At 36.9% G+C, this 13,022-nt stretch overlaps 1 protein-coding gene and 1 long non-coding RNA gene across 5 annotated transcripts in view; both read right to left on the bottom strand.

Moving 5' to 3' along the window:
• Positions 1 to 12,546, bottom strand: part of LOC144965862 (organic cation transporter protein-like) — a 39,180-nt gene extending 26,634 nt beyond the window's left edge. Inside the window, exons 1-2 of one of the 4 annotated variants that reach the window (XM_078901661.1) lie at positions 12,449 to 12,546; positions 4,077 to 4,184 (exon numbers count right to left, since the gene is read on the bottom strand). The gene's annotated coding sequence lies outside the window, so the exon portion shown is untranslated. Of the gene's footprint in view, positions 1 to 4,076; positions 4,185 to 5,322; positions 5,402 to 12,270; positions 12,393 to 12,448 lie in introns of those variants that run through there. The other 3 variants (XM_078901657.1, XM_078901662.1, XM_078901658.1) reach the window with 3 other exon arrangements.
• Positions 491 to 3,217, bottom strand: LOC144965863 (uncharacterized). Its single transcript, XR_013644116.1, has 2 exons — positions 2,837 to 3,217; positions 491 to 1,715 (listed from the first exon to the last, which is right to left on the bottom strand). It is a non-coding gene; the product is annotated as an uncharacterized LOC144965863 (long non-coding RNA).
• Positions 12,547 to 13,022: the final 476 nt, after the last annotated feature.

Here is a 13,022-nt window from a genome sequence, read left to right on the forward strand (position 1 = left end):
CAATATGCCCAACAGAATTATTGGGTTTTTTAAAAATCTTTTCTTTTCAGGAGAAAGGACAAAAGATCCAATATCATCATCAAGAGTGTGTTCTTGTCACTTCAGAGATGGTGACAAAGCCAACCTCCCTGAATTGTTTGACAGAAATAAAAATAAATTGTTTCCATCAGAGCCAGAAAGAAAGAAAAGAAAAGTGGCACAAGGAATTCCCACCCCATCTCAATTGGCACCAAAATCAAGAAGTCCACCACCACCACCACCACCACCACCATCATCATTATCATCATCATCATCATCATCATCATCATCTCAACTCTCTTCATCATCATCACAAAGTCCCACCTTAAAAAAAAACCAGATTCCTCATCATCATTATTTTCCTCCTCATCACCATCCTCATTATCTTCTCCCTCATCATCATCTCAACTCTCGTCACCATCATCACAGGATTCCATCTTTTAAAAAAAAAACAGATTGTAGAACAAGTGAGGATATTTTAAATAGAACAATAAATTTAATTCAAGAACAAGAAATTACAGACAAAAATAAGGAAATAGCTAGCTTAAAAAAACAACTTAGTTAGATTCAACGCACTTACACTGTTTCAAGCCTTACAGAAAAAGTTCTTCGAATGGAGAAAGGTGTACATTCTTTTAAAATATTTGATATTATTGTTCAATATGTTGAGTGCTTTAGAGGTAACATTATTTATTATAGTGGGTGGGAAGTTCAGGAAGAGACAGTTGCATTAAAAGACCAAATTTTCATTACACTTATGAAAATTAGACAGAACTACACTAACCTTCATATTTCACAATTGTTTAGCATTAGTGAAAGTACTATAACAAATATTATACAAACTTTTATTCATGTTTTACATAAGCCATAAGCTTCTCTTTGAAAATGTTATGAAGGTTACATGCCCTTCTAGACATAAAAATAAACTATCAGCTCCATCATCATTTTTAAGATTTCCAAATTGCAGAATGATCAATGATTGTACAGATGACCAAATTGCTATTCCTAAAGAAATGGATAACCAACGGTTAACTTACTCTTCTTTTAGGTCCATGAATTCTGTTAAAGCTCTTGTTGGTGTGAGTCCAAATGGTGTGATAAATTTTGTTTCTAAACTTTATCCAGGGTCTGTCTCGGATAAGGTCATTGTACAAAATTGTGGATTACTAAAACTTTTAATTTTAAGCCCTGGAGATTTAATTTTGGCAGATAAAGGTTTCCTGATTCAAGATATTTTACCTCAAGGAGTAACTGTAAATATCCCTCCCTTTTTACATAATAAATTTACTGAAAATGAGATTTTATTAACAAAAGAAATTGCTTCATGTTCAGAGGGCTAATGAAAGACTAAAAATGTTAACATCCTCTCATATATTCCAACCATGTTAAGAGAAACATCTGATATTATTTTTCAATTAGTTGCAGCACTTGTCAATCTCCAGTCTCCTCTTATTAAGGAGACTGCATTTTGTTAGCTTTGCCATTTATTTTGTACAACATACATATTTTGTTCATCATCATCAAATCACCATTCAAAATAATGGTTTTGTAGGTCACCCATACATGATTTTACATGATAAACATGACAAATTATGGCATTGCTGTATCAATGTATGTTCAATGTCATTAACATTGTTAAATAAAATATGACAAATTAGTTTTGGACTGAATCAACCCAAGGCATCATCAAGATAGATCTGTGGAAGTAAAAGAATAAAAGATTCAAATTTAGAGCTGCGACCATGCTCAATAGGCAAAAAACAAACAAACTAATAAAACGTCTGTTATGGTCGTGTGGTATGACACTCGCTTTCAAATCAGAAGGTCCTGGGTTTGGGTCTCGCTCGGCGCATAGTTGAGTCCTTGGAGAAGGCTCTTTACTCACAATCTCTCAGGTGTCAAATGAATACCTGGCCGTTAACAGCGTTGTCTCTGTCCGAAAAAATTGTAATATCGCCTAACAGGCATCATGTCCCGTCTTACATGTTAAATGATGCTGTTGGCCAGGGACCCCTTGTAAAGCACTTTGAGCACATTTAGTGGATATTACGCTATATAAAAGCTCAATTTAAAAAAAATTAAGTGGTTCTTTCATTCATCTTGCTTTATTGATAAAGGGGAAACCCGAAACGTCCATTTTATCTGTTTTCGTATATTAAATTGAAGTTCACATTCAATTTCACAATGTTATTGGTTTCTTCGAGTTTCAAGCTGCAACATTTACATTACACCTTAACCCAATAGGAAGTTTAGTTTACCGTGACTAACACTGGTCTAAATAAATAAATAAGATTCCCTTTATTCATCCCATAGAGGAAATTTATCTCTAGGGTCTATTCCCAGGGAAGACTGGAATAACCGCGGTGCAGCGCCGCAAATTGAGCTAGGGCGAGGTGACTTGCTCAAGGCCACACAGCGCAGCGGCGGGTGAACGAACTCGGTACCTTTTCGTACTGCTGATCCACGCTGCCCCTATGCCTACCACATGAAGTATGATAAAATGTCTAGCGTGATTGGTGATTGTGATGCTCATATATGAGCATTATAATAAAGGTTACAATACGATACTAAATAGTATGTAGTATCTAGACTATAGTCAATAGCAACGAAAATTAGCGAAGCAAGACCTCAAAGACTCAATGACTCTCTCTCTCTCTCTCTCCCTCTCTCTCTCTCTAACTAACTAAATCGAACGTTAACAGTAAAATCTTTCCATTGGATAAACTAAATCTGCCTAAACTCAAAGTAAACTGATTATTGTCCAACAGTAGTTTTACGGGGATGTGAGATTTGAGAGTGAGAAGACGAAACGACTTACCTTCACAGAATACTCTTTATTCTTCGTGCTGGCTTGAACTTTGCCGAACATCATGCCATCCGAGTACGAGAAAGTCAAAACATGACCTGACTTATGATGGTTTTGACCTCTCGACACACTTTTATGCTCATTGGAGAAGTATTTCATAAGGGCGGTGATGGACATAGAGTTCGTGTCAGCCATTTTTCTCGACTGTTTAGAGCCAGCCGGTTTGTTGCCATGCGTTGCTGCGCAGGATTACGTCACGACTTAGGAAGCCTATTCAATATAACAATGACTATGACATAACACATTTCCCTGGTCAATGAGCTTCACAATGTATCACATAATATATGCACCAAATTGTCCAAGCAGTCTGTATCTTCCTTGGGAAGAAACTAACTAAAATGTGAAAATGAAAAAAAGCTTCGGTGGAAACAGAACCAACAATGGACGTTTCAAAAGCAAATACTTCGTCATCAAAACAAAAAAAAAAAAGAAGGAACGTTGAAGGAAAAATATATAAATAAAATGTAGTGAGAATTGTAACGTGTGTACTCCACCGCTCTTTATCTATTTGATGATTATATATTGTTATTTTATTAATGTATTTTTGTCTATCTATGTATTGTATTTTTAATTTCAAACATTTGTAAACCAAATGACAAATTGCCATTTATTTGGACAATAAAGATTTTATTATTATTATTATTATTATTATTATTATTATTATTATTATTATTATTATTATTATTATTATTATTATTATTATTATTATTATAGTTATTTTTCCTCGGGGAAGATACTCCTCATGCACCAAAATTACGATTAGGAAATCCAAGCACTTGCACTGTACCTCTAAACACGGTCAATTTATTGACTACACTGCATAAAACCTAAGCTCCTTCAATGATATCAACAGCTAAAAAAAATGTAATCTACGATATTCTACTTATCTAGTGTGACAAGTAGACAATCCCAACACCATAAATTGAAGAGCTGATTAGGATATGAATCATAATTCAATGATCAAAGATTTAAAAATTTTAAAAAAGTCCTTCAGAGCCTCTAGTCTACCGCAAAGTACTTTCCGCCAGATTTAACATAACCAGCGCAATCACTGGAGGGGGGAGGGTGTCCGAAAAATAATCTCTTCTTCGGCGGATATCGATCTTTGTCCCCGGTGCATGTTAAGCTAACGAGACCCCCGACCAACCATAAAGGGAGGGATGCATAGATACAGTTTGCAACAGGTACTTACTTTGGGTTTTTTTTTTTTTTGTTTTTTTGTTTTTCATAACTGCTGAAAACCAAACATAATCCGACCAAATAAATCTCAGGAATCAGGAAATAGATCAAGTCCACTAATCTGAAAATAAAAACAAGTACAACTAAATAAATTGATCACACCTAGTCATGGGAAAGGGGAAGAGAGCGATTGTTGGTGTGTGTGTGTGTGTGTGTGTGTGTGTTTGTGTGTGTGTGTGTAAGTGTAAGTGTGTGTGTGTGAGGTGGGGGGTGGGGATGATATGGGATACACGAAAGATGACAAGGACTTCAGAAATAAGAACACCTACAGACAGGGCAGCGCGCGGGTTGAGATCACAAGACATATTTGCACATTTAAAGCAGACCGTTCAAAGATAATGAGAGGCAAATACTATCATCACTACCCAGAGATAAACATGGTGATATTGTTGTTTTTTTTTATCTGGTGTCAAGAAAACCAGCCCAGTGTACTGTATTATCAATTGATACGAAACTTAGGTCAAGTCAAAGTAATAATTCAAAGCCATTAGGCCCATGAATCCGGAGTTTATCCTGGTTTCTATAGCGTGAAACGGGCAATAGCAATTGCTTGCAGCCCTTTGGATAGAACGCCAGTACTTTCTACTAGATCAAACAAACCCAGTTACCCAGTCACTACTGGGTGGACAGGGAGAGTGGGGGGGGGGGGGGGGGGGCGAGGTCAGAAAAATAATATCGATTCGATTTTACCCGGGATCGATCTGAATCCTTTTGCATGTGTTGAGAGTGCACCTCCAACTAAGCTATTGGGACCTAAACTTAATAATAATAATAATAATAATAATACGAGTAATAATAATAATAATACGAGTAATAATAATAATAATACGAGTAATAATAATAATAATACGAGTAATAATAATAATAATAATAATAATAATAATAAATTCATCCATAAAAATGGAAATTCGTTTACAGACGTGGCATGCATAAAAACTTATAAACACAAAGTTGAGAATATATGGCGACAATGTATATATATATATATATATATATATATATATATATATATATTATATATATATATATATATATATATATATATATATATATATATATATATATATATATATAGATACATATATGCAAATGCACAAAAATGTAAAAATATACAACCAAGAACCAATAGCAACAATTAATATATTAATTTGATAAATTGAGATAGGTCATACCTCTGGCCGCCTTTAGTCTGAACTTACTTGTGTGTGTATATTTAAAAGATAGTATGCGATAGTTGGCAATGATCACGCATTCATCTGTTGATGTGGAATGACTAATTCTGTTGACCCGCGGTAATAATATTAATATGGTCTTTATTCGCCGTTTATCTGTTCACCGAGATAAAATTATGAATGATTAGATAGGTCTCTTTAGAACTCTTAGAAATTAAGGCGTTGCTGAGGTGAATGCGGTTGACAGCCTGGGGTTTCACAGAAACAAGAAACTCAGGTATCTAGAGCTATAATAATAGAAAAGATTTAGGAAGTTTATTTGTGCACAAATCAATGAAGCTCGGAGGGGCCCCCGATAGCTCAGTTGGTAGAGCACTCGCTTCACATGCAAAGAGACTATGGTCAATCTCGGGCGCAGTCGAGAATTTGATCTGACCCCCCGCTCCTATCCATCCAGGATTGATTGGGTGGCTGGGTTAGTTTGATCCACACACTACTAGTTAGATCTGGTAGACAGTACTAGGGTTCTATCCAAAGGGCAGTAAGCAATTGCTCCCAACATATAATATCTCGGCCATTGACCCCTAAAATATAATCTTATCTGAAATCAACTGCATACACCTTGATGAAGGGACTAATCAGACACACAATAAGTGTCTTGATTGACCATAGAGGATCATAACGAAATAGGCCATAACCTACACCGTTTAAACATTTTTTCTCCATTAAGCGTATTTTATCTGGTATTTCCCTAAATTTGTTGTCTGAATCCAATCCGTACTTGTATATAAAATACTATAATTAAAATGTGCATCCTCACGGGTTTTCCGCTGAGGATGGACAGTGTTGAAATGACGGATGAAATTAGTGGACAACCAACGGCGCGGCGCGGTGCCAGCCAACGAAACGATGATAACGCAGGATTTTGCCGTTTCGCGAGGATAGCGGGATTCCGCAAATTAGCGGAAGAATGGGATCTCTGCTCTCTAATCGAGGAAAAAATCCCTGGTTAATCGGGACAAATTCGTCTGAGTCTGATACATTCATTTTGAAGATTTTAATGCAAATTTTCCCAATTTTCCGCCTCGAAAAATGTCATAATATGAGCCACGCAAACGGAAGCAGGTGCGCACAATCGAAAGTTGTCACTACATAAAACGTCACACCAACAATAAATAGGGCGTTCAACTTAATGTGTACTATGGTTGAATTATTTCACGGTATGTATCATTGTCTTTCTTTTAAAGAGGTGTGAAACGAATCTCATACAAAGCCAAGTTCAAAAGGAAGTGGGACGATGCGTTGATCCCAAGTCTGATTACTGTCTTTGCTTCGTTTAGTCTGAAACTCACTGGGCTCGCAAGTAAAAGGGTAAGAGCGGAATTAATCAGTTGTGTGAACAATCGATTGTTTGTTTTAGGGTTTTACGGCGCTTGCAATACATTAAGGCCATATCAGCGCCAGTAAAAAGGAGGAAAATGGGATAGTACAAAAATTGGTTAAAAAAGGAAACAGATGTAGATTCCAAGAACACACTATCAAAGTACTTGGTTTGAGATCGCCTAAAAGTCTCATCCACACACAACTATTCATTTGTTTTACAAATCATAAACAATATGTTAACTAAACATAATACAGTGTATAACAGAGAGATAATTTACAAGACAAAAAATACCATCTCCCAAAACTCTAACCACACATTTGACTGTTTCCCTCCTAGCTAGGGTATCCAGACAGAGCCGGGACAAAACCAAGTAATCTCATCCCAAGACAAAGACAGAAAGCATGTTGGAAAACATATATAGGATAGAAGTAGATGACACAGTAAGTGCCTCCCTGGGAGGTCATGAACCCCACCCAGGAACAATCGATGGTGCATTGCTTTGTTAAATGTGTTGACAATTATTTATATGTGTCCAGTTGGCAATCCTTTAAGTGTCTCTAGCTAAGCCAAAGTTGATTAATAGAATAAATCAAGTGTCTACAAATACACAAATATGACATAACTGTCAAAATTGGCCTGATCGGACGAAGAGTGTGTAAACTACATTTAAATTTGCTCAAGTTATACAACAGTCTATTGGCGATGATCATGGCGTTAAAGAATTTGTTTACAAAGGTGTCACGCACAAAAGTAAACAAAAACGAAACGGGATGAGCTGTTTACGGACTACAAAAATATTTTTTTTCAAAATCCCAAACACACAACCCAGCCCCCTCCCCTGGCCCCAAAGAAAAAAAAAATGATGACAATTTTACAGAAAATAAAATCAATGAATCATTTTTTTCGTTGATCTGTCACATCTTTTGAAATCCGCACTTCCTAAACGCCCATTTCACAGCTACACATCTAGAGATATTGTGACAGAAGGGATTTAGTACGCCGAGACCTTGTAGGACATCTGAAATCTTCACCTCCCAAACAAATCGGGACGATTTTGGCGGTGACGTTCATTTCCAAATAAGAGAGTAATGATAATAATAATGATGATGAAGACGGTGATAAAAATAATAATAATTATTATTATGATTATTATTATAAATATTATTATGATTATTCTTATTATATTAATAACAACAACAACAAATAATAATAATAATTTAAAGATATTTTTTAAAAGATTGTCTACTACAGCATTGTTATTTTCGTGGCTTTATGGTCCACCATAATGACACTGAACTCATCTGCAGATCCCAAATTTGAGTCCTGCTGAGGGCCTCACAAAGCTGACTTCTTGGACAAGGCTCTTTACTCACATTTTCTCATACACTGAGTTGTTAAATGAGTGCCTAGCCTTGTTTCTATCGAAAGAAAAAAAAATCAGCGCCTTTCAGGGCTCACCTCTCCGCTAACTAAGCCTAATAATATGTAGGGAAAATTAAAGTGAGTGAATATGACTCATATAAAAGGGGATAGTACAAAGCAAACATCTTTCTATCTGTCTGCCTATCTACACCAAAATATTTAACTATCGTCAAATCTATTTATCTGCCTACATTTTCTCATCTATATTTCAATTTCCACAGCTCTCTATATCGGGTGGCTCAAAGAAACTGCAGGATGTATTTGTACATCTACAAACCGCCAAGAGCAACTTGAACTACACCACTGGTCCTAGCCATCCTTCCACCTTTCTGACAGACTTTAATAGCCACCACCACGAGTGGGGGTACTGAGACTGCAACGAGGTGAGTAGATGACTCTGTACATGGATGGACTGTAACGATCTGCACCTAATGTACAATCCTACAGCCAAGGGTACCTTCAGGAGCACCCGCCATAAGAAGGAGTATACTCGTGACAAAAGGAATGAACGGAAAACTGTTGCAGGTTAAGCGGGTAGTCATAGGTGACTTCCCAAATAGTCAGCACAGGCCAATACTTGTCACAGCTGGGGTGACAGCCATGAGGATGCAGTCTCTCCCAAATGCATAAGGAATTTCAGGAAGGCAAGTGTTAATGAATGGTTTTTGTGTCTATAAATAATATGTGTGTTGAGGGGGTGGGGGGAATTTTATCTCGAAATTAAAATCTAAAGTTATGTAAAATATACATTATTTTAATCTGTTCTACAAAATGCCTAATATTTAATAATGTGGCCTAACAATTCAAGGCCAACAGCTCTGAATGATGTCAGAAACAGAAAAAGAATGCTTGATGTTTGCATTGAATAAGTCATTGCAAATTGCTATCTTTGAATGAACTGAATTGTTTTGTTTTTCTGCCATATCTACATTTGACTTGGCAGGTCTTCCGAAAGCTCCTCGTGCCAGCATTTCTTTAAATTTGTATTTTCACTGTGGATCTTTTGTCCTGCGTTTATTTATTCAATTTGTCAATATATATAGAAGCATTTTAATTTTATAAAATCTAGAACAAACCTTGATAGATTAGTGAAAGTTTAAAAACTTTCTTAATCCGACCATCGATTTGGTTTTCCGCTGCCATTTTGTTTTGTGAAGTATTGAAAGCAGTCCTAGTTTTTTTTTTCTATTAGGGTTAGCTCGAGGTCAGGGGATTTTTTTCTATTAGGGTAAGTCATTTGTCTTAGTAAAGGAGCTTGGGTGTTTGTTTTCCCTATTACGGTAAAGGTACTAGATTTTATTTTTTCTTAGGGTTAGTTGAGGGAATATTTGGAAGGCCGCTCTCTGACTTTAGTCACAGATTGAAATAAAATAAACTTGACTTTAGTCACAGATTGAAATAAAATAAACTATCAAATTGGTTGTGGCAATTTCTTCAAATTATAAGCATTATATTACATTGCTGAGATATCAAAATATAGTGTTTTACTACTTTAAGGTCGTTTGGAGAGCAGAGGAGGATTATCATGGTTCAGGGAAGTGTTATGCCCTGATTGTTAGGACATCACCTGATCGAGTCTGAGTTGACCGTACCTTCCCAGGGGGCTTAGCATTTTGAACTCTTCTATGTGCGGCTATGTGGTCTAGTGGTATGACACTCGCTATCGGATCGGAAGGTCCTGGGTTCAAGCCTCGCGCTAGGGCATAGTTGAGTCCTTGGAAAAGGCTCTTTACTCACATTCTCTCACTGTACTCAGGTGTAAAATGAGTACCTGGCCGTTAACAGCGTTGTCTTTGTCCGAAAAATTGTAATATCGCCTAACAGGGGTTATGTCCTGTCCTACATGTTAAATGTTGCTGTTGACCAGGGACCCTTGTAAAGCGCTTTGAGCACATTAGTGGATATTGCGCTATATAAAGCTCAATTAAATTATTTATTTATTCTAGCCAATCAGGGTTCGAGCCTGGGACTATATAAGCGAAGCATGGACTTCTTCCTTCCTTCTTTTCCCTCTGAATCAGGCTAGGCCCAGTGCAGTGGCCTGATCTTCCTCACCGAGGGAACTGAACAACGAGTTCTCTCCTTCTAGTTCTATCCTCCTAGTTTTTTCCCCTTTCTTTTCTTTTGTTGAAGTCTCGGGTTATCTGTCTCTATCGACTAACCGAGAGCACCCGAAGTGACACAGAAGAAAAGCAAAGAAGTAAGAAGCTTGTTTAAGTTTCATATTTGCCACGCCCCATTGAATACTATGATTGCTTCATATTATTTAATGTTGACGTCTAGTTCTTGTCTACTAGCTAATCATGTCTTGTTTATTTATACGGAAGCCGCTATTTTCACCGTACAGTGAAAATAGTCCGTTATGCTATTTTCACCGTATGGTGATAATAGCCTGACCGCGTGTAGGAGGCTATTTTCACCGTACGGTAATATCTTGGTGAACGATTTTCACCGTACGATGATGATAGTGTGGGATAATTTTTTCACCGTCCCGTAATATTATGGTGGACGATTTTCAGTGTACGGTGATAATAGTGTGGGAGACTTTGTTCATCGTACCGTAATATCTTGGTGGACGATTTTCACCGTACGGTGATAATAGTGTGGGAGACTTTTTTCACCATACGAGTAATATCTATGTGGACGATTTTCACCGTAAGGTGATAATAGTGTGGTAGTGGTAGACTTTTCACCGTCCCGTAATATTTTGGTGGACGATTTTCAGCATACGGTGATAATAGTGTGGGAGATTTTTATCACCGTATGGTAATATCTTGGTGGACGATTTTCACCGTACGGTGATAATGGTGTGGAAGGCTTATATTCAGTGTACGGTGATAATAGTGCGAGAGACTACATATATTCATTATAATGGTGTGGAAAGCTATATTCATCGTACAGTGATAATAGTGTGGGAGACGATTTTCATCTTACGGTGAAAATAGCCTGACACACTATTTTCACCGTACGGTGATAATGGTGTGGAAGGCTATATTCAGTGTACGGTGATAATAGTGTGGGAGACTATATTCACTTTAACGGTGTGGCAGGCTATATTCACTCTACGGTGATAATAGTGTTGGAGACTTATTTTCACCGTACGGTAATATCTTGGTGGACGATTTTCACCGTACGGTGAAAATAGCCTGACACAATATTTTCACTGTACGGTGATAACGGTATCTTGGTAGTTAACAAACTTTGCGGCATTTGTCTGTGTTGAACCCATGCGCTCAAGAAGTTGGGGGTAGCGGCTCAGGATAGATATAGAGATTGAAATCACTATTTCTCGAGTTATGAATAGCTCATACTCATACAGTAGAGCCACGCCCTCCCCGGTGTTGTTGTTGTACCAGAAAGGTCGTGGGTTCGAGACCCCATCGCCGCCACGAAATTGGAAAGTTCATTGGTAACTGTAATCAATTCTGAATCCGCCATCCCGCCTGTATTATTATAGCTTTGGGAGGCCTTCCGAAAGCTCATCATGCCAAATATTTGCTCCTATGAAAAAATACAACCTAATACCTTTAACTACCCATAATAGGAAAAAAAAAACAAAACAAAAAAACCCTAGGACTGCTTTGCACTGCCTTTCAATACCTCACAAATCAAAATGGCGGCCGAGAATCAAAACAATGGTCAAATTAGGAAATTTTTAACTTTCACAAATCTATCAAGGTTTGTTCTATACGATGACAAATTGAATAAATAAACGTGTGATAAAAGGTCCAAAGTGAAAATACAAATTGAAAGAAATGCTATAACGAGGAGCTTTCGGGAGGCCTCCCTTGTTCTCAACAAACTTTTTCTTTTTTTTTTCACTGGTCTGCACGTAGGAAGAAAATGATGGGTCGAATTCTAATGGTCTGGATGCAGAGGCACATATGTCACAGTTAGTATCCTGGCTTCTGATTGGCTAATGCATACGGTGAAAATAGTGTGTCAGGCTATTATCACCGTACGGTGAAAATAGCCTAAAACACTATTTTCACCGTTCAGTCCGTATGTATATAGAATGCAATTGGAAATATAATGTTACCATGAAAAGTATGGTCAATTTGACTGTAAAATTCTATTTGTAATCTTAAAACCCTCACAATTTAACAGGACGAAATCCCACTTTACATTTATCATTTATAATGCCGACATATCGACGATCGAGATCTTACTTTTACTTTTAGGGGAGTTGCATCATCACTCTTGATCCTGTTTACTTTCAACCGTTTCAGTCAGGTTCTTAACATTTCTCCAATCACGCACTCATGTACCAAGAATACGGGCTATGACTCCGTCAATAAGTATTTCGAAATAAGGTAGGCTAAAGTAATAGGAATCCATCTTACTTACATAGACATCAACGACACTTGGTTCAATGTTGCGACCTCTGCTTCTTTGCTGGTCAAGGTTTGTTTTCACCTGTTTGAACGTCGAAGATCGTCGTGGACGATTTTCTCTACATCGTTTAAAATTAAATTCGCCCTATTGGGATTTTGCTTTTGTATTTTAAACTTAAAAACTCCGTTGCCTATCTAAGTCATTCATTCTAGTTCCTAATAATATATTAATAATATGAAAAACTGGCATAATTTCTATGAGTTATTCTAGTCTATCTGATTAAGTATTAGATTAATATTAATTAATAGCGTACTCCTAAAATGAACGATAAAGTTGGTTACGAAGAATAATAAAGGGTAGACTGCAACGACTGGAATAGAATTAAAAGAAGATTGCCAGATTAGCATTTTTAAAGAATTTGGATTGTTTTTCTTTGTTTTTGGTGTATCTTTTTAAAATTTGTTTTGGGTTTTTTTTTTCTGGCGAATGTTACAAAAGTAAAGCTTAATTCAGAAAAGTGAGTGGAGCAGGCACTTATGTTGAGTAAAGCTTAACAAAACAAAAACTAGCTAAGCTAGTGAACGCC

The sequence above is a fragment of the Berghia stephanieae genome, chromosome 2 (assembly GCF_034508935.2).
Source record: "Berghia stephanieae isolate SIO BIC M18660-M18661 chromosome 2, UCSD_Bste_1.3, whole genome shotgun sequence".
Taxonomy (NCBI): Eukaryota; Metazoa; Mollusca; class Gastropoda; order Nudibranchia; family Aeolidiidae; genus Berghia; species Berghia stephanieae.